Here is a 21,472-nt window from a genome sequence, read left to right on the forward strand (position 1 = left end):
CCACCTGGCCAGCATGCTGTGTGACCCAAATCAAACACATCCACGATTTTACGCAACATTAACAGGTGCATTCTTTGTGTAGAATTAATTACATTTTACTGCTACGTGAAACATAATGTAACAGGGATCAGTTCAGAGCACAATTTTTTTTTTACTAATGCAAAACTATATTCCAGTGTACTGTTTTCTTTTATGTTTGCATGAAGATGTTGGCTCAGACCGTGAACCTGAGGATGATTGATTGAGTGAAGTTTGAGTTGTGCTTGACCCTATCGCTTGCTACAATGAACTATACCAACGCTTATCTCTAATTAGCCTTGAATAGACTGGTGTCTGAGTTATTGGGTCCAGACTTGACTGAAGACAGGTGGGACAGAAGGTGTGATGTTCAGGAAACTGGAACTTAAAGCCAGCGTTGTCATAATTTCTGCTGGGAACATTCACAAGTCAATCGAAATAAAAACGAAAGATAAACCCAAAACATTAAAGAGGGTAAAACAGATCAAACTTACAAAATAATTAACAAACAGTAGGGTTAATGAATTCCTAAAAAGGCCAACCTACAGTTTGATTTCATGAGCTGCTTAAAACTGTTAACAGATTTAACAGATCTAATAGATTGAGGGCGAAAGCCTTCTGTTGTTAAATTAACTTACACTGAACTTTACAAAAACTTACCACTGTTTATCCTTGACAAAACTTCTATCCCATCTTAAGGTTAGACTAGTAGGACAGCAAAGAGAGAGATGAGGTCTTTTTGAAGTACAATTGCTGGTAGTTGTCATCACACCTGAAATAATTAGTTTCGTCATTCACAACCTTGCTGTCTACACTTAGCATGAACTGCCTTGTCGTATAGAAAGAGGTTCCTACAAAGATAAAGGTGGAAAATAATTCACAGCAAACCAACAATTACCATCCAAAAGTGGTCATTTTGGTTCTTCCCCATCCAGTGGTATTTTCTCCTCCATACAGGTGTAATAGATCCTCCAGGTTTGATTGAGCCCTTCATGGGGACTGTTCTTCTCAAATGATTGAAGTGGATCTGGATCAGCAAACAACACCCTTTTGAGCTGGTAAAATGGTTTGAAGAATAAACAACAATAACAGAACAAACACAATTCTTCCAAACTATTTTCAGCTCAAAATGGTGATGTTTGCTGGTCCAGAGCCATTTCCTTCATTTTGGACCAGAAGAGTCCCAATGAAGCCACGGGTAAGAAGCTGACAGGTCAAACTTCAGATATATTACACTTTTATGGGGATAAAAATACCACTGGATGGGGAAGAAACACAACCAGCCCTTTATAACATGACGGTGCATTTCATGCAATACCTCCTTACATTAGTTCAGGCTTCGTCAGTAAAACTGAATATCAACCCACCACATACAATGATGCATGGTGTCACAGGCAAGCTTTCCACTTCTACTTCTTTTGCCAGACATGTTTCTTCTACATAAAGGAAGAGGTTCTCCTCTTTTTCATCAAAATCGGAGAGAAGAAGGTGCACCATATCCTTAAAAGCCCTCCAGTGATACACCATTGAGCTCTTGGAAGTGGACTGTCATGCCAATCTCCTTGATCATAAAAGGCCATTCCTCCATGAGGCATTGCAGATCTGTTCCCTTGTTTATTTCTTTACGTTGAGAGTAGTGGGTGCACTTCATGCAAGTTTTTACCTCGTCTGGGCTAACGTTAGTCTGGTCTGAACATATTCATTTTGTCTGTCTTCTGCTGTTGGCTTTCTGGTGTCTCACTCACTGGCATGAATTTCATATCACACTTTATACATCCATTTGTGTCCTGAGCAGCTGCCCTTTGTTCGGCTGGGATTTCTTCAGTATCATACTAATCTGCACCCTGCAGACCTCTTTGCATTTTCAATTCCTGGCCCCAGCACATCACCTTCAATGACATCTTGCACTCATAGTAGATACTTGGCAACCATTAAAAATAATAATAATAATAATAATGAAATTACCAAAATGTATTGAATAATTTTTGTCCTTGGTTATGCTTGAAAATAAACATTGACCAAATGTACTGACCAAGTGTCTGTCTGTCTGATTGTCTCTCTCTGTCTGTCTGTGGGTCAAATAAAGAGAAATTGTGGTTTTAAGGAATCTTGAAAAGGTGAAACTGTACATGATGTACATGATGTCTGTGTATATTGTTGATGGGACAGTAGTGACAGTGAGTTAACAGGGGTCATTGACACTGTCATGAGAACTACTTAGGTACCCACCACATTTCGTCAGGTTATTCACAGAGACAACCACCTGTTGGTCTTAAAGTGTCATGGGGGAATCTCGAAACAGTGACACAGTAAAACAGCTTAGGCATGATCATATAGGAAGCACACACATAAAGGAAAATATGTCATGGGGTGCCTTGAAACTGTCGCGAGAACTGCACCTGCAAGCACAAGCACCTGCAATGTTACAAAATGCTAACCAACAGATATCAAAAGAGGGGTGAAGGACGGGGTCAGGGGTGAGAATCAACTTATGCTCTGCAAAAAAAGGACTGGAAACATGGAGACCTCATGCAAGAAGCCCCATATGCAAAGTTTCCCTCCACTGACATTTTTTAGGTGTAGCAATCAATTGAAATCTCACCAACATCAGCCTAACTGCAGAATTGCTGGATTTTCCGAGTTTAATGTACTGCCTTGATATCTGTGTCTCAGACACGGTGTCTAAACTATTAACAAGACTGTCCACAAACGATTGTGGACCGTGTAGACATCATTAGACATGAAGGAAATATAACATATCTAGTGCAGATTATAGGGCTGAATTTGTCAAATTTAAAAGACATCTTGTGCTACTGATCATGCTTTATTGACAATAAAAAATTGACTCTAACTCGAGCACGGCTGACTGGATATCAAAGATGATGAGTTGGCGATAAATCAGTCTGCATGCTGGTCACAAAGATCTTACACTAAAGCATTTATATCAGTCGTTACGTTACAATAGCTAATCATAATAAACAGTAAGGTGATGGTGACCTTTCCCACTGGACTGGACGTCTGTTAGTTCTTTTATGAAGCTATAAAGCAGAATCTACGTGACGCATGTGTAAAACTAATATTGACATTTGATACAGCACCAAAATACTAAATAAACAAAAAACACAATTATGTAGTCTTAATTAAAAGTATTAATCACACCTCTGCCTTTTTTCTACTCTTGACATGTCAAATTGTCTGGCAAATACATCTTTGTAACATTATAACTGTAACTATTATTGTATTAATAGTTGTGGGTTATCTGTGAAGATGGATCCATCATTTTAATATCTTTCTGTTGTTTGATGCTACATTGCAACACTGTAGCCGTTGTAGTAATTTGTTTCACTATACTGACAATGTTTACTGATCACATGTATTGATAAGTTCCACTCCTGAAAGCTATGAGTGAAGGTGATCCACTGTGGTGTGTTGTTAGGAGCTGCTTGAAAGCTACAATGAGAGGCTTTTCTGTCCATGATACTTTTTGTTTGTAATCACCTACAGCTCATAACCAACATCTAAATGAGTCCATTACAGAGCTTGATCACACATCAGTAGGACTAGATTTATTATATAATATAAACAGATAACTGCAGTGTCATGAGAAACATTAATGGATGAAAGTTCAGAAAGAACAAATTATTATTGAGGTTGAGCTAATTATTTTATAGACAATTGTACCATTTATGGCAAATAGGCTACTGGTTATTGTGTAGAGTAAAACACCTCATGTTTTCTTGCCTATTTCACCATTACAGAGGATTTAAGGGTAAGATGCTGTTTCTTCCTCCGTTGGTTTCGAAGATCTCTGTTTTGTTCTCTTTGGCATAACTTTTTGCAATAATTACCTCATTCTGCAATAGATAGTGAAGATCTTCAAGCTTATTAATAATATTATTATTTCTGATCCTTCATTGTATCCCAAAATTGTTCTTCTCACTATTTAACATCATCTTAAAAACACAATTCTTTCACGGTCCAGAATGACCTCTGACCTTTATAATAAAAGCACTGCACTGACTGTCAACCTGCTGCTGATGGTAACTATCAGTATGAACTTCTTCCTGGTTTTCCAGCTGACCAATCACTGAAAGGACACTGTTGTGAATTAACTCAGCTGTGTCCTCAGACAAAGTCCTGTTGAATCTATTCACCCACTGACTACAAGGCCATGTGTCACTATGGTTATTGATTTTATGGTCTTGTAGTACCTTCACCTCAATGTTTGGAGATGCTGGGGATTGAACCCACAACCTTCCACACATTTAGGCTTTAACTCCACAATATCAGCTACACATAGTAAATAATCAGAAAAACACATCAGATATTCTTGTTCTGACATATTTTAATCATTCAAGATAAACCACATCTTTACACAATAAGAGTTTAACTGGTCTGGTCCTGAATTTTTTCTGGAAATGCTGATTGATTTTCACTTCAAACAGTATAGATGTGTTGTGTTTGGCCAAGATTAGAGATAGCCACGTCAAGGATTTCAGCCTCCACCCCAAAACAACGGAGGCTCCAATGGATTTCAGATCCACCACCTGAACCACTCAGTCTCTATAACTTGATGAGCAAGCAGATGACTGCAGTGAAATAAATATGTATAGGCCAAAAGTGAAAGATTTTATGATAACAATAATAGAGCTCAATGATCCCTTACATTTCCCTTACTATTTTCTGATCAATTACCAATTTGAATTAATTAATTTCATACAATAATTATTAATTAATCTACTTATTTTAGGATTTATTTATGTATTCAGCCCACTGGTTTTTTCTGTCAAACAAACTGGGACGGAGAGACAGAGAGAGGAAGGCAACATAAAGCACTGATGCGAGCAAATAGTGGAGACACAAGTTTCCTCCATGTGCATCATGTCTGTTTGTGTTTCCGTCTTCTGACAAACCTTAATGCGCATTTATAAAGGCTCGTTGTTTGAAGGAGCGAACTACGGAAACGAGAAAAAACCTCGATGTTTCTTTCACTTTGATATGCCTCAAAACGTTTTATAATAATAATCATTTAGTCTTCCGACACGTGGGATCTATAATTAATTGATCTGTGCTTTTACGTGAAGTAAATCTCCAAACCTCAGAAGGATTACTGCAAAAGTAACTAAAGAAACCTTCTTACAGTTCTTAAACTTAATGTTAAACACACATTAATAAGGAAAACACGTTTCAGATGTTGTCTCCTCTGTTTTCTAAAGTAACTTTCGAGACGTCATGTAGGCTGAACACGAACAGAATCCAGTTTGACCAACGCTAACAATAATATTAATAATAATATTAATAATAAATAATAATAATAATAATAATAAGTAATAAGAATAGGATAACTATGACTAAAAGGATTTATAAAAAACAATAAATGTCATATAAATAAATAAAGCGTTTCTCAGGTCGTCATGGTGATAATGACGCCTCTGGCTGCTCCTATTAACGCTGAGGACTCAGTTCTAACTTCATTCTGCACCTGACCGCTGACAGTGAACAAGTGTTGATTTGTTGGAAAGTGAAAACTTTGAAAAAGAAAACATCTGTGTTGAACTCCTGACATCTGAAAGTGAGAGAGCAGCTGTAGCAGAGAGCAAAACATGGCCTCCTCTGGTTTACGGCGAGAGAAGTACCTGCTGACTATCGGCATCCTCCGTTTTCTGGAGGACCGCTATGGTGAAGCCCTGAGACCAGTCTGCATTTAAACATGTCTGCTCTCTACCACCATGAGAGAGAGCCTAGTATAAGCTTTAAAACAAGTACATATTCATATGTCATGTTAGTAATTATCAATATGAGGATTTAATTGGGTTTGGTTGAAAATATTTCCCCAGAACAGCATAAAATGATTAGCTAGCTAAACTTGTTTTATTTTTCTCGATATAAAATCATTATAAACGATGGATTTTACTGAGAGTGAACATTAAAGGTGAAAAAAGTATTAATATTGAAGAGTTTATTTAGAAAAATGTGTTTTTTGAGGGATTTAGGGTATTTGAGTTTAACATTGAAAGGCCATTTTTTGAAAAATGCTCTAAATTGCAGCCGTTGACATGTGTACCTTGAAATGTGCTAGAAGTGTTTTTTGCCTTAAACCACAAATTAAGATAATGAATAATGTTAGACAAGACGGCAGCCTCTCAGGGAAAGTGCATTTTCATCTTTTGATCTGATTATAAATAAAAGTATCGAATTTACATTTTATTTGTCTGGTTATTGTACGAGGAGCCTGCAGTTAATCTGGAGGATATTTAAACATTTTATTCGTATATCAATGTGTCAAAATGTAACAGAAATGTTTAACATTTTTAATGTTCACAAAATGTTAATAACCAGAAATTGGATTCAATTCTGTTTCATGTAATGATGTGTGGTTAAGTTTTCACATCATTCTTGCTGGACTTGAACCACATAAATAATAATGAATTAGGTTTTCCACATCGAGACCTGCTGTGAATCTTTATGTTCTTCTGTGGGAAATATTTGAACTGTACTTTGAAGCTATTTTTACTTGTTAATCTGCGTTTTATTTAGTTCATCATGTCATCCTGACTAATGTGACTCATGTTTTCCTTTTCTTGACTTACCCTTTAGCGGCCATGCCTCTGCCAGGACGCATCCTTCAGCTGCTGTTTACCAACCTGAGGAACCGTCCCCTGAGCAGCACCACCATCGACTCCATGAGGGAGTCCATCTTGGGTTTGTATCATAACCTTATTACAGGCTCCACAGAGTATCCTGTAATCCATTACAGAGGGAGCTACCGCTCTCGACTAATGGCCACGCCCTTCGTCCAAGTGGAGCAGAGGGAGAACGCCGCCCGTGTCCTCTGATGGAGGCCCCATCAGGTCTTATGGTGTCCACTGCCGGCTCCAGTTCTACTACTCCAGTAATAAGGACTCCAGCTCTCCCTGAGAAGACGGATCTGGTAGCTCTGAAGGCGGACCGAAGAAACTGTGTCCGACACATGGAGGTTGACGGCAGGACTGTGACCCGAGTCATCTCACCTGTGTTCCACTCTGACGGCCCCGTACTGACCAACCGCTGGAGAGTGAGCGACTACAGAGAAGATGGACAAGTTCTTGGGTCTGCCCTCTGTCGTTTTACTAGCGCGTCTGCGGGGTTAGCCCCAACTCGAAGACAGAGCAGGAAGAGGAAGGACAGCAGCAGCCGCCAGTCTCCTCCAAAGAAACGCTTCAGAGTCTGACGGGACGTCTTGAAGGGATTCCTTGTCAAGGATCCTCCTTCATAACACAGACGATGTTTGTGTCCTGAGGCAACCCCAGGTAGTGTCTTGCACCGGGGTCTGTCCACCTTTAAATATATGTAGAGTTTAAGGTTTTTACTCCTCAGGACCGGCCTTTGCGTCTGACGGGCCCGTGAGGCCCCTGGTAGCGTCTTGCACCGGGGCCCATGTGGACATTCTGCACCATATGAACAATATGGTTGTCTGAGGGTAAGTATTTGTATGTAGTTTGGTCATTGTGGATTTAACACACAGGTCAGCGTTTTTGGTGCATCTTGCACCTTTCTTTATTTCTTGGAGCTGGCCTGTGGGTCTGACATGGTGAAACTAAAAGGAGCTTCGGGGAACTCACTTCCTGAAACAACCTAAATTTATTTATTGTTGCTGACTCATCATCCGTTGAGATCAAGCTTCAGATTTCAGTGAGTAAAGAGAGTGAGACGAGGGAACAACACAGCTGCAGGGACAGAGTGATCCACCAATGACAGACAGGATGAGCAGGAAGAACAGACTGATAGAAGACGAGGGAGAGGACAGAGACAGCTTGATAGAAAGCAGTGGTGACATTAACTCTACCTGCACGTCTCTCCCAGCTAACTGGACCAACCAGCTGATGAACACTGAGCTGCTTGTGAAGGATGGAAACCTGGGAGCCGAGACATTTAGACTTTTAAATGAAGATCCATTTTGTTCTGCAACGACACCAACAGTGAATTGATTGGTAAGTAGTCCTTAACAGACAATCTAAAAGTGAAATATATTCATGGTGAGTAGAGATGTCCCAAAATATTACAAACACTTGATGAGACGAGACAGCATGAACTCTCTGATCTAAGAAGATAAATACAGGTAAACATTTATTCATCTTATTATCAGAATCCCAAATTTGATCAATAGTTGATATTCCCCTTTTCTTCCATTTGTCTTTCAGAGACTTTGAAGACGAGACGAGACTGTCAACCATCTGATGTAAAAAGAGTTTGTTGTTACTTGTTGACGATGTTTATTAACTGTTGTCTCCCCTTGTGTCCTCTTTTGTCTTTCAGAGAGAGGAGAGGAAATTACATGACAAGGAAAAAAGAAGAAGACGAGACCAGATGAGAGACCAAAGGAGACGGGATGCACTGTGAACCCTCTCCTTTAAAAAGATAAATATACATTCATTTTTGTTTTTAAAATTCTTTAATAATTTAAAGATTAAATAAGTTGTTTATTAACTATTGTCACTTCTTGTCTTTCTTTTGTATTTTAGAGAGATTTTCATCTTTCAAAAGATAAGTACACATTAACTCAGTGTTTTTATCAGAACATGTTTATTGATCAATATTTCTTCTGTTTACCTCAGTGAAAGTTATGAACTGTAACTCACTGTTATCTGTTATTTGTCTTTTAGGGAAGAAGACGAGACAACCAAATCATTTCAAAAGATTAATCTATATTTATTCTAAATTGTTCTCAGAATTTCTATTCTTATTAATAGTTCTTCTTTTTAAGTAATTGCTTTTGTTTTTTACTGTTGTTTCCCCTTTAATCTTTTATTTGTCTTTTACAGAGAGGAGAAGAAATGACATGAGGAGGAAACAAGAAAAAGACGAGACAAGAGAAGAGGAAAGGAGACAGGAAGCACTGTGAACCCTCTCATTTAAAAAGGTAAGTTCACATTTATTTTCTGATGTTTTACTTCTATTTGAAGCCACTGCTGAAATAATTAACATGAATTCCCTCCTTATCTGCCCTCCTTATCTTCCCTCTCATCCTCCCATTTAAAAACGTATATTTTTTCTGTTTCCAGTGAGGACGAGCAGCTCCAGATGTGTCCTCATCTGCAGCAGCATCACAGACAGTTTGTTGTCCTGAACTTCATCCTGTCCGTCATCACAAACAGAATCCAGCTGGACTCCAGGTCTCCACAAAGTCTGCAGTTCTGCAAAGGGTCACAGCTCCATCAGTCCGGTTCTACATGGTAGCATGCTCCGTCATCCTCAAATCAACCTAAAACCTGAATCAACAATGAATGAATCCTTCTAATAAGTTTCATCTGTGTGCTCACATAATGAACATCCTCTATATATTTGTGTTGAAGCTGCTTTCGTCTTTAATAAACTAGTTTTCACATGAAGCTACAGACTGTGTTTGTGTTGATACTCAGCACATCTGGAGAAAACTGATTACTTACTGTACACTTTAACCACAGTGTGTTTATTATGACCTGTCAGTAATAACCAGGATTAATCACATACTACAAGTATAAATAAACATATAACTATAAAGTTACATCACAGTGGTCGGGTTTAGTAGAATTGTACTCTTAAAGGTTTCAGTGGGAAGTTTAGAGTCACATAAATGATAATCTCTATTTCCACCACTACAGTCTAAACAGTAAAAGTCTGCATGAAGCGTCATGTGTTCTTTGTCTGACCCAGAATACTTCAAGCCTAAATCGTTGAAGGGCTCTTATTAATACAAATTACATTGTGACATTTTCTCAGTTTGATTCACAAAAAATCTCAACAAGAGGTGAACGTTTCAAACACAGTTTGATGAAGTAATATAGAATTAGGCTCAAAGCATAATAGGAACAAAATATCATCTTGTTTAACTGATATTGAAGAAATATTTAACACTTTTAAGTAATAAAGCTCTATATTTATTTTCACAGGTTTAGAGATTTTTAAGATTTCTGCCTCCACCTCTACAGTGGAGGTGAATGGAGTTGTGTTTGTGGTGCATATAAAGACCCACAGACTATTCTTTCAGAACTACTTTCTAACTTTCTACATGACAGCGTTAAAGAGTGTTTCCTCAACTGTCAATCTCTTCTGGAAGTGCCAATGTGACGACATCTTGCTTCAAGCAAATAAATGTATTACCTCTGAAGGATGTGAACCTGCGCGGGTGGATTTCAAGTCCAATGGGCCTAAACACTCGGCCACAACAACTTGAAACCAATGTGTTGTCATCTTTAGTGATGAGACGGTGTTATAGGCCAAACAATGTAACAGTATAAATGATCAGTATATTCAGAGGAAAAGCAAACGTCATTTTAATGATGTAACTGCTCATTAAGTACAGAGGTACAGTCCTCGTCTACATCACATGTCGATGTGACCATTCTGCTGAAAATGTCAATCTCACCGGCTGCATCACCGTCATCCAAATGACTCCTTTTACATTTGAAGACAATGAGCTCCTTGCTTGTCCTTAATTTGGTTTCCTTAATAAAGCTGTTTTTAAAACACTAAATGATTACTCCTATTTAACTGATACCAGTTTCTTACACCTCGTCATGAGGACTTTATAGTTGGTTGTATGTTTTGTCTGGCTCTCTGTCATGTCTCCAGCCCCGGCTCATTTCCTCCAGGCCCTTGTATTCTCCTCTAAATCCCCAGACCTGCCATCCTCAAACCATCCACTAGATGACCTCAGACCTTCTAGCCAGTCTGGTCACCTGACATCCCCTCCCATTTAAAATACTTTTAACAAGTTTGCACAGTATTTGCCAGCTATAAGGTCAAGTGTGGAGGCAGATTTACCTTCATCTCAGCATATACATTAAGTAATAACTTGAGAAAAAACATTTTGGAAAATAGTTCTGCACTTGATTTTTCATTATATACTGGTGAGGGATGTGTGAGCAATTGTGATGGTAGGATGGACAAACTGTACTTTATCTGACAACACTATAATAGTTGGACTTCATTTTAAAAATCTATGAGTTTACTTGTAATTTCATGTCTTTTAATTTCAAGTAAAAATGAAATCTAGCTCGCTAAAAAAAGGGCCACATCTGCCTTAATCACCGGTCAATTGCACCACCCAAGATTTTACGCAAAATGAACAGGTGCATTCTGAGTGAAGCTAAAATACTAAATGCTAATATGAGCATCACAAATCCCACCTGAAACAGTTGACCATCATTCAGCTTTAAACATTTTGAATTTGAGATTTGTGGGACGGAGACTCTTATGTGGACTGGTTATAATGGGACGGAGACATTTATGTGGACTGGTTGTAATGGGACAGAGACTGCTATGTGGACTGATTTAATCTAGACCTTTTAATCTACTTTTGGTAATTCTTCTGGTATTTCTAGTAAATTTCTAGTGTTGAAGGCAGTTGTGATCAATTGTAAGCACAAGCTGCACATTTATATCAATATTAAAATAATTTATAGCTGGTTTGGACACAAGGGCTCTGTTGTTCAAGATGATGTTGTTCCATGAGTGTAACGTTATAGTATTGACATTTTAATGCACTTTATTTTGTAATTTAGCCTTAAGGTGGTATTTAATTTAATAATTCTATTAGAGGGCATTTCATTTGAGTAGCATTACATTTTTACTAGTATTTTCCTTTAACAAGAGCAAAATACCCTAAAAAACATATGTTGCTCAAACAACATGTGTCAGATACAGCAGAAGAGTCCCGGAGAAGCCACGGGTAAGAAGCTGACAGGTCAAACTTCAGATATATTACACTTTTATGGGGATAAAAATACCACTGAATGGGGAAGAAACACAACCAGCCCTTTATAACATGACGGTGCATTTCATGCAATACCTCCTTACATTAGTTCAGGCTTCGTCAGTAAAACTGAATATCAACCCACCACATACAATGATGCATGGTGTCACAGGCAAGCTTTCCACTTCTACTTCTTTTGCCAGACATGTTTCTTCTACATAAAGGAAGAGGTTCTCCTCTTTTTCATCAAAATCGGAGAGAAGAAGGTGCACCATATCCTTAACAGCCCTCCAGTGATACACCATTGAGCTCTTGGAAGTGGACTGTCATGCCAATCTCCTTGATCATAAAAGGCCATTCCTCCATGAGGCATTGCAGATCTGTTCCCTTGTTTATTTCTTTACGTTGAGAGTAGTGGGTGCACTTCATGCAAGTTTTTACCTCGTCTGGGCTAACGTTAGTCTGGTCTGAACATATTCATTTTGTCTGTCTTCTGCTGTTGGCTTTCTGGTGTCTCACTCACTGGCATGAATTTCATATCACACTTTATACATCCATTTGTGTCCTGAGCAGCTGCCCTTTGTTCGGCTGTGATTTCTTCAGTATCATACTAATCTGCACCCTGTTTACGCTTCAATATCCTTGGTGCTGGAGACCTCTTTGCATTTTCAATTCCTGGCACCAGCACATCACCTTCAATGACATCTTGCACTGACAGTAGATACTTGGCAACCATTAAAAATAATAATAATAATAATGAAATACCAAAATGTATTGAATAATTTTTGTCCTTGGTTATGAAAATAAACATTGACCAAATGTACTGAATGTCTTTTTTGTCTGTGGGTCTTGTTTATGAATCTTGAAAATAAACATTGTACATGATGTCTGTGTATATTGTTGATGGGACAGTAGTGACAGTGAGTTAACAGGGGTCATTGACACTGTCATGAGAACTTTAGGTACCCACCACATTTCGTCAGGTTATTCACAGAGACAAGCACCTGTTGGTCTTAAAGTGTCATGGGGGAATCTCGAAACAGTGACACAGTAAAACAGCTTAGGCATGATCATATAGGAAGCACACACATAAAGGAAAATATGTCATGGGGTGCCTTGAAACTGTCGCGAGAACTGCACCTGCAAGCACAAGCACCTGCAATGTTACAAAATGCTAACCAACAGATATCAAAAGAGGGGTGAAGGACGGGGTCAGGGGTGAGAATCAACTTATGCTCTGCAAAAAAAGGACTGGAAACATGGAGAACTCATGCAAGAAGCCCCATATGCAAAGTTTCCCTCCACTGACATTTTTTAGGTGTAGCAATCAATTGAAATCTCACCAACATCAGACTAACTGCAGAATTGCTGGATTTTTCGAGTTTAATGTACTGCCTTGATATCTGTGTCTCAGACACGGTGTCTAAACTATTAACAAGACTGTCCACAAACGATTGTGGACCGTGTAGACATCATTAGACATGAAGGAAATATAACATATCTAGTGCAGATTATAGGGCTGAATTTGTCAAATTTAAAAGACATCTTGTGCTACTGATCATGCTTTATTGACAATAAAATATTTACTCTAACTCGAGCACGGCTGACTGGATATCAAAGATGATGAGTTGGCGATAAATCAGTCTGCATGCTGGTCACAAAGATCTTACACTAAAGCATTTATATCAGTCGTTACGTTACAATAGCTAATCATAATAAACAGTAAGGTGATGGTGACCTTTCCCACTGGACTGGACGTCTGTTAGTTTTTTTATGAAGCTATAAAGCAGAATCTACGTGACGCATGTGTAAAACTAATATTGACATTTGATACAGCACCAAAATACTAAATAAACAAAAAACACAATTATGTAGTCTTAATTAAAACTTTTGATCACACCTCTGCCTTTTTTCTACTCTTGACATGTCAAATTGTCTGGCAAATACATCTTTGTAACATTATAACTGTAACTATTATTTTATTAATAGTTGTGGGTTATCTGTGAAGATGGATCCATCATTTTAATATCTTTCTGTTGTTTGATGCTACATTGCAACACTGTAGCCGTTGTAGTAATTTGTTTCACTATACTGACAATGTTTACTGATCACATGTGTTGATAAGTTCCACTCCTGAAAGCTATGAGTGAAGGTGATCCACTGTGGTGTGTTGTTAGGAGCTGCTTGAAAGCTACAATGAGAGGCTTTTCTGTCCATGATACTTTTTGTTTGTAATCACCTACAGCTCATAACCAACATCTAAATGAGTCCATTACAGAGCTTGATCACACATCAGTAGGAGTAGATTTATTATATAATATAAACAGATAACTGCAGTGTCATGAGAAACATTAATGGATGAAAGTTCAGAAAGAACAAATTATTATTGAGGTTGAGCTAATTATTTAATTTTTTACAAGACAATTGTACCATTTATGGTAAATAGGCTACTGGTTATTGTGTAGAGTACAACACCTCATGTTTTCTTGCCTATTTCACCATTACAGAGGATTTAAGAGTAAGATGCTGTTTCTTCTTCCGTTGGTTTCGAAGATCTCTGTTTTGTTCTCTTTGGCATAACTTTTTGCAATAATTACCTCATTCTGCAATAGATAGTGAAGATCTTCAAGCTTATTAATAATATTATTATTTCTGATCCTTCATTGTATCCCAAAATTGTTCTTCTCACTATTTAACATCATTTTAAAAACACAATTCTTTCACGGTCCAGAATGACCTCTGACCTTTATAATAAAAGCACTGCACTGACTGGTCAACCTGCTGCTGATGGTAACTATCAGTATGAACTTCTTCCTGGTTTTCCAGCTGACCAATCACTGAAAGGACACTGTTGTGAATTAACTCAGCTGTGTCCTCAGACAAAGTCCTGTTGAATCTATTCACCCACTGACTACAAGGCCATGTGTCACTATGGTTATTGATTTTATGGTCTTGTAGTACCTTCACCTCAGGGAGATTCTGAGGATTGAACCCACAACCTTCCACACATTTAGGCTTTAACTCCACAATATCAGCTACACATAGTAAATAATCAGGAAAACATATCAGATATTCTGGTTCTGACATATTTTAATCATTCAAGATAAACCACATCTTTACACAATAAGAGTTTAACTGGTCTGGTCCTGAATTTTTTCTGGAAATGCTGATTGATTTTCACTTCAAACAGTATAGATGTGTTGTGTTTGGCCAAGATTAGAGATAGCCACGTCAAGGATTTCAGCCTCCACCCCAAAACAACGGAGGCTCCAATGGATTTCAGATCCACCACCTGAACCACTCAGTCTCTATAACTTGATGAGCAAGCAGATGACTGCAGTGAAATAAATATGTATAGGCCAAAAGTGAAAGATTTTATGATAACAATAATAGAGCTCAATGATCCCTTACATTTCCCTTACTATTTTCTGATCAATTACCAATTTGAATTAATTAATTTCATACAATAATTATTAACTAATCTACTTATTTTAGGATTTATTTATGTATTCAGCCCACTGTGTTTTTCTGTCAAACAAACTGGGACGGAGAGACAGAGAGAGGAAGGCAACATAAAGCACTGATGCGAGCAAATAGTGGAGACACAAGTTTCCTCCATGTGCATCATGTCTGTTTGTGTTTCCGTCTTCTGACAAACCTTAATGCGCATTTATAAAGGCTCGTTGTTTTAAGGAGCGAACTACGGAAACGAGAACAAAACCTCGATGTTTCTTTCACTTTGATATGCCTCAAAACGTTTTATAATAATAATCATTTAGTCTTCCGACACGTGGGATCTATAATTAATTGATCTGTGCTTTTACGTGAAGTAAATCTCCAAACCTCAGAAGGATTACTGCAAAAGTAACTAAAGAAACCTTCTTACAGTTCTTAAACTTAATGTTAAACACACATTAATAAGGAAAACACGTTTCAGTTGTTGTCTCATCTGTTTTCTAAAGTAACTTTCGAGACGTCATGTAGGCTGAACACCAACAGAATCCAGTTTGACCAACGCTAACAATAATATTAATAATATATTAATAATAATAATAATATAATAATAATAATAATAATAGTAATAATAATAAGAAGAAGAATAGGATAACTATGACTAAAAGGATTTATAAAAAACAATAAATGTCATATAAATAAATAAAGCGTTTCTCAGGTCGTCATGGTGATAATGACGCCTCTGGCTGCTCCTATTAACGCTGAGGACTCAGTTCTAACTTCATTCTGCACCTGACCGCTGACAGTGAACAAGTGTTGATTTGTTGGAAAGTGAAAACTTTGAAAAAGAAAACATCTGTGTTGAACTCCTGACATCTGAAAGTGAGAGAGCAGCTGTAGCAGAGAGCAAAACATGGCCTCCTCTGGTTTACGGCGAGAGAAGTACCTGCTGACTATCGGCATCCTCCGTTTTCTGGAGGACCGCTATGGTGAAGCCCTGAGACCAGTCTGCATTTAAACATGTCTGCTCTCTACCACCATGAGAGAGAGCCTAGTATAAGCTTTAAAACAAGTACATATTCATATGTCATGTTAGTAATTATCAATATGAGGATTTAATTGGGTTTGGTTGAAAATATTTCCCCAGAACAGCATAAAATGATTAGCTAGCTAAACTTGTTTTATTTTTCTCGATATAAAATCATTATAAACGATGGATTTTACTGAGAGTGAACATTAAAGGTGAAAAAAGTATTAATATTGAAGAATTCATTTAGAAAAATGTGTTTTTTGAGGGATTTAGGGTATTTGAGTTTAACATTGAAAGGCCATTTTTTGAAAAATGCTCTAAATTGCAGCCGTTGACATGTGTACCTTGAAATGTGCTAGAAGTGTTTTTTGCTTTAAACCACAAATTAAGATAATGAGTAATGTTAGACAAGACGGCAGCCTCTCAGGGAAAGTGCATTTTCATCTTTTGATCTGATTATAAATAAAAGTATAGAATTTACATTTTATTTGTCTGGTTATTGTACGAGGAGCCTGCAGTTAATCTGGAGGATATTTAAACATTTTATTCGTATATCAATGTGTCAAAATGTAACAGAAATGTTGAACTTTTTTAATGTTCACAAAATGTTAATAACCAGAAATTGGATTCAATTCTGTTTCATGTAATGATGTGTGGTTAAGTTTTCACATCATTCTTGCTGGACTTGAACCACATAAATAATAATGAATTAGGTTTTCCACATTGAGACCTGCTGTGAATCTTTATGTTCTTCTGTGGGAAATATTTGAACTGTACTTTGAAGCTATTTTTACTTGTTAATCTGCATTTTATTTAGTTCATCATGTCATCCTGACTAATGGGACTCATGTTTTCCTTTTCTTGACTTACCCTTTAGCGGCCATGCCTCTGCCAGGACGCATCCTTCAGCTGCTGTTTACCAACCTGAGGAACCGTCCCCTGAGCAGCACCACCATCGACTCCATGAGGGAGTCCATCTTGGGTTTGTATCATAACCTTATTACAGGCTCCACAGAGTATCCTGTAATCCATTACAGAGGGAGCTACCGCACTCGACTAATGGCCACGCCCTTCGTCCAAGTGGAGCAGAGGGAGAACGCCGCCCCGTGTCCTCTGATGGAGGCCCCATCAGGTCTTATGGTGTCCACTGCCGGCTCCAGTTCTACTACTCCAGTAATAAGGACTCCAGCTCTCCCTGAGAAGACGGATCTGGTAGCTCTGAAGGCGGACCGAAGAAACTGTGTCCGACACATGGAGGTTGACGGCAGGACTGTGACCCGAGTCATCTCACCTGTGTTCCACTCTGACGGCCCCGTACTGACCAACCGCTGGAGAGTGAGCGACTACAGAGAAGATGGACAAGTTCTTGGGTCTGCCCTCTGTCGTTTTACTAGCGCGTCTGCGGGGTTAGCCCCAACTCGAAGACAGAGCAGGAAGAGGAAGGACAGCAGCAGCCGCCAGTCTCCTCCAAAGAAACGCTTCAGAGTCTGACGGGACGTCTTGAAGGGATTCCTTGTCAAGGATCCTCCTTCATAACACAGACGATGTTTGTGTCCTGAGGCAACCCCAGGTAGTGTCTTGCACCGGGGTCTGTCCACCTTTAAATATATGTAGAGTTTAAGGTTTTCACTCCTCAGGACCGGCCTTTGCGTCTGACGGGCCCGTGAGGCCCCTGGTAGCGTCTTGCACCGGGGCCCATGTGGACATTCTGCACCATATGAACGATATGGTTGTCTGAGGGTAAGTATTTGTTTATAGTTTGGTCATCATGGATTTAGCACACAGGTCAGCGTTTTTGGTGCGTCTTGCACCTTTCTTTATTTCTTGGAGCTGGCCTGTGGGTCTGACACGGTGAAACTAAAAGGAGCTTCGGGGAACTCACTTCCTGAAACAACCTAAATGTATTTATTGTTGCTGACTCATCATCCGTTGAGATCAAGCTTCAGATTTCAGTGAGTAAAGAGAGTGAGACGAGGGAACAACACAGCTGCAGGGACAGAGTGATCCACCAATGACAGACAGGATGAGCAGGAAGAACAGACTGATAGAAGACGAGGGAGAGGACAGAGACAGCTTGATAGAAAGCAGTGGTGACATTAACTCTACCTGCACGTCTCTCCCAGCTAACTGGACCAACCAGCTGATGAACACTGAGCTGCTTGTGAAGGATGGAAACCTGGGAGCCGAGACATTTAGACTTTTAAATGAAGATCCATTTTGTTCTGCAACGACACCAACAGTGAATTGATTGGTAAGTAGTCCTTAACAGACAATCTAAAAGTGAAATATATTCATGGTGAGTAGAGATGTCCCAAAATATTACAAAAACTTGACGAGACAGCATGAACTCTTTGATCTAAGAAGATAAATACAGGTAAACATTTATTCATCTTATTATCAGAATTCTAAATTTGATCAATAGTTCTTCTGTTTCCCTCATTGCTGAAGTTATTTACTGATATTTCCTTTTCTTCAATTTGTCTTTCAGAGAAGAGGAGACGAGACGAGACTGTCAACCATCTGATGTGAAAAGAGTTTGTTGTTGATGTTGCTGACGTTGTTTATTAACTGTTGTCTCCTCTTGTGTCCTTGTGTCCTGTGAGAGAGGAGAGGAAATGTCATGACGAGGAAAGAAGAAAAAGACGAGACAAAAGAAGAAGAAACGAGTAAGAAACGAGACCAGACGAGAGACCAAAGGAGACGGGATGCACTGTGAACCCTCTCCTTTAAAAAGATAAATATACATTTATTTTTGTTATCAAAATTCTTAAATAATTTAGCTTAAGTTGTTTTTTAACTATTCTTCTTGTCTTTCTTTTGTATTTTAGAGAGATTTTCATCTTTCAAAAGATAAGTACACATTAACTCAGTGTTTCTATCAGAACATGTTTATTGATCAATATTTCTTCTGTTTACCTCAGTGAAAGTTATGAACTGTAACTCACTGTTATCTGTTATTTGTCTTTTAGGGAAGAAGACGAGACAACCATCTAATTTCAAAAGATAAATATATATTTATTCTAAGTTGTTCTCAGAATTTTGGTCTTATTAATAGTTCTTCTTTTTAAGTAATTGCTTTTGTTTTTTAGTGTTGTTTTCCCTTTAATCTTTTATTTGTCTTTTAGAGAGAGGAGGAGAAATGCCATGAGGAGGAGAAAGGAGACAGGAAGCACTGTGAACCCTCTCATTAAAAAGGATAACTATACATTTATTTTCTGTTATTATAATGTTTATACAGTTAAATAACTGCTGAAGTTGTTTATTAACTATGTTCTCCTCTAGTGTCCTCTTTTGTCTTTTAGAGAGAGCACAGGGAAGAGGAAACAAGACCAGGCCAGCAGAGGGAAGAGGAAAGGAGACAGGAAGCACTGTGAACCCTCTCATTTAAAAAGGTAAGTTTACATTTATTTTCTGATGTTTTACTTCTATTTGAAGTCATAGTATAGTATGTCAAAAAAACTCATAGTATTGTAATGTGGAAAAAAAAAAGGGGGAAAAGCCCTAGTGTCCAAATCATGTCCAAATTAAAAAAATACTTTACTTAGAAATAAGTCATACTATACTTTGTAAAGAAAAGTATATATAGGGTTTTATGTCGAAAAAAGTGGAAAAAAGAGTAAAGTATAGTATGTGAAAAAAGTTTCCAACAAAAAAGTAAATTAGTCATATTACAGTATGTTGAAAAAAATGTACATACATAGTATAGTATGTAAATTTTTTTGAAAAAAGGCATAATAAAAAGTCATAGCATAGTATGTTATGAACAAAATCGAATACAGTTATAGCAAACAATGCCAAAGAAAATGTAGAAAAAAATTATTGTTTTGTATGTCAGAATAAGTGGAAAAAAATATAGTCAAAAAAATAGAAAAAAGGTTATAGCAGTATAGTATGTCAAAAAAGTTGACAAAAAAGTCATAGTATTGTATTTGGAAAAAAGGGGAAAAAAGTCCTGGTGTACAATTTCTAAAAAATTCAAAGTATAAAATGTCGAAATTTAAAAATACAGGTCCTTATATCGTATGTTAAAAAAGTCCAAAAAGTAATGTTGTAGTATTTCGAAAAAAGGCCATACTACAGACAAAAGTCATAGTATTGTATTTTGAAAATGAAAAAAAGCCATAGTGCAGCGTGTCGAAAGAATTTGTTAAAAAAGCCATAGAAAAGTAAGTCGAAAAAAGTCATAAAGTCTTAGAAGTCATAGTGTTGTATGTCAAAAAAAGTGCAAAAATCATCCATCATCTAATAATCTTTTAAAAAGTCCTAGTATAGCATGTGGAAAAAAGTCATAAATAAATCAAAGTATCTCAAAAAGGTGACTAAGGAGTCCCAGTATGGCATTTCAAAAAAACTAAAACAATTCATAGTATACCACGTGTGAAATAAAAGTCATAACAAAGTCATACTATAGTGGGTTGAAATAATAAGAAAATAATCATAATATAGCATGTCTGAAAACGTCTGGAGTTCACACCTTGTGTTCAGCTATGGCCTCCTGGTCACTGAGGGATAGTATTTACTGCTTAAAGAAAGTGATGTGCTATGACCTCCTAAAGGTTAAAACTGTACTTTATTCTATTGTTATTATCCTCTCTGTATCATCCTCATCCATCTTAAAAACTACTACAAAAACATTCCAAAGGGTATATGGCTTTGTAAACCATCAACATCATCAGCTCACATAATTCATAAGAAAAATGCCCATGTCTTGTTTATTTAACCAGTTTTATTTTACATTAAATCAGGCTATATAGTTTACTGCATCATACTCATCATTGAACAGCTCATCAGTGTTGTCAGACATAATACTACTCAAGCCAAGTTAATCATAGTGATAATCATTATCAGTGTATAACTGTTAGGACTTTGTTGAGTGCAACATACAGAGTGAAAAAACTACCAAAGGCTGAAGGAGGAAGCAGCCGTCAGCAAAAGTGAGTGTCCTTCATCCTCAACGTCAGAGTCCAAATTAAACACCTCCCGATTTCTGCTTACATCACGCACCGTGAGAACTTGAGTAAACGAATTACCCGAGCACACTGACATACATTAGGAGTTTTTTGAAGCACTGAAACGGCCATGCTTTGTTAATTCTCCATCATGACTTAACCGTACGCAACATGGCATCAGCAAGCACACGCAAAATTAAGAAGCCATCAAGAAAAGTATGTCCTTGGTGCGTGGTTGAGGATTCGGGGGTTCATTTGGATCTCCGGGGCCCTCTTCAGCTCCCATTCAAACCTGATGGAGCATAATCA

This window comes from Anoplopoma fimbria, chromosome 21 (assembly GCF_027596085.1).
Source record: "Anoplopoma fimbria isolate UVic2021 breed Golden Eagle Sablefish chromosome 21, Afim_UVic_2022, whole genome shotgun sequence".
In the NCBI taxonomy this organism is placed as follows: domain Eukaryota; kingdom Metazoa; phylum Chordata; class Actinopteri; order Perciformes; family Anoplopomatidae; genus Anoplopoma; species Anoplopoma fimbria.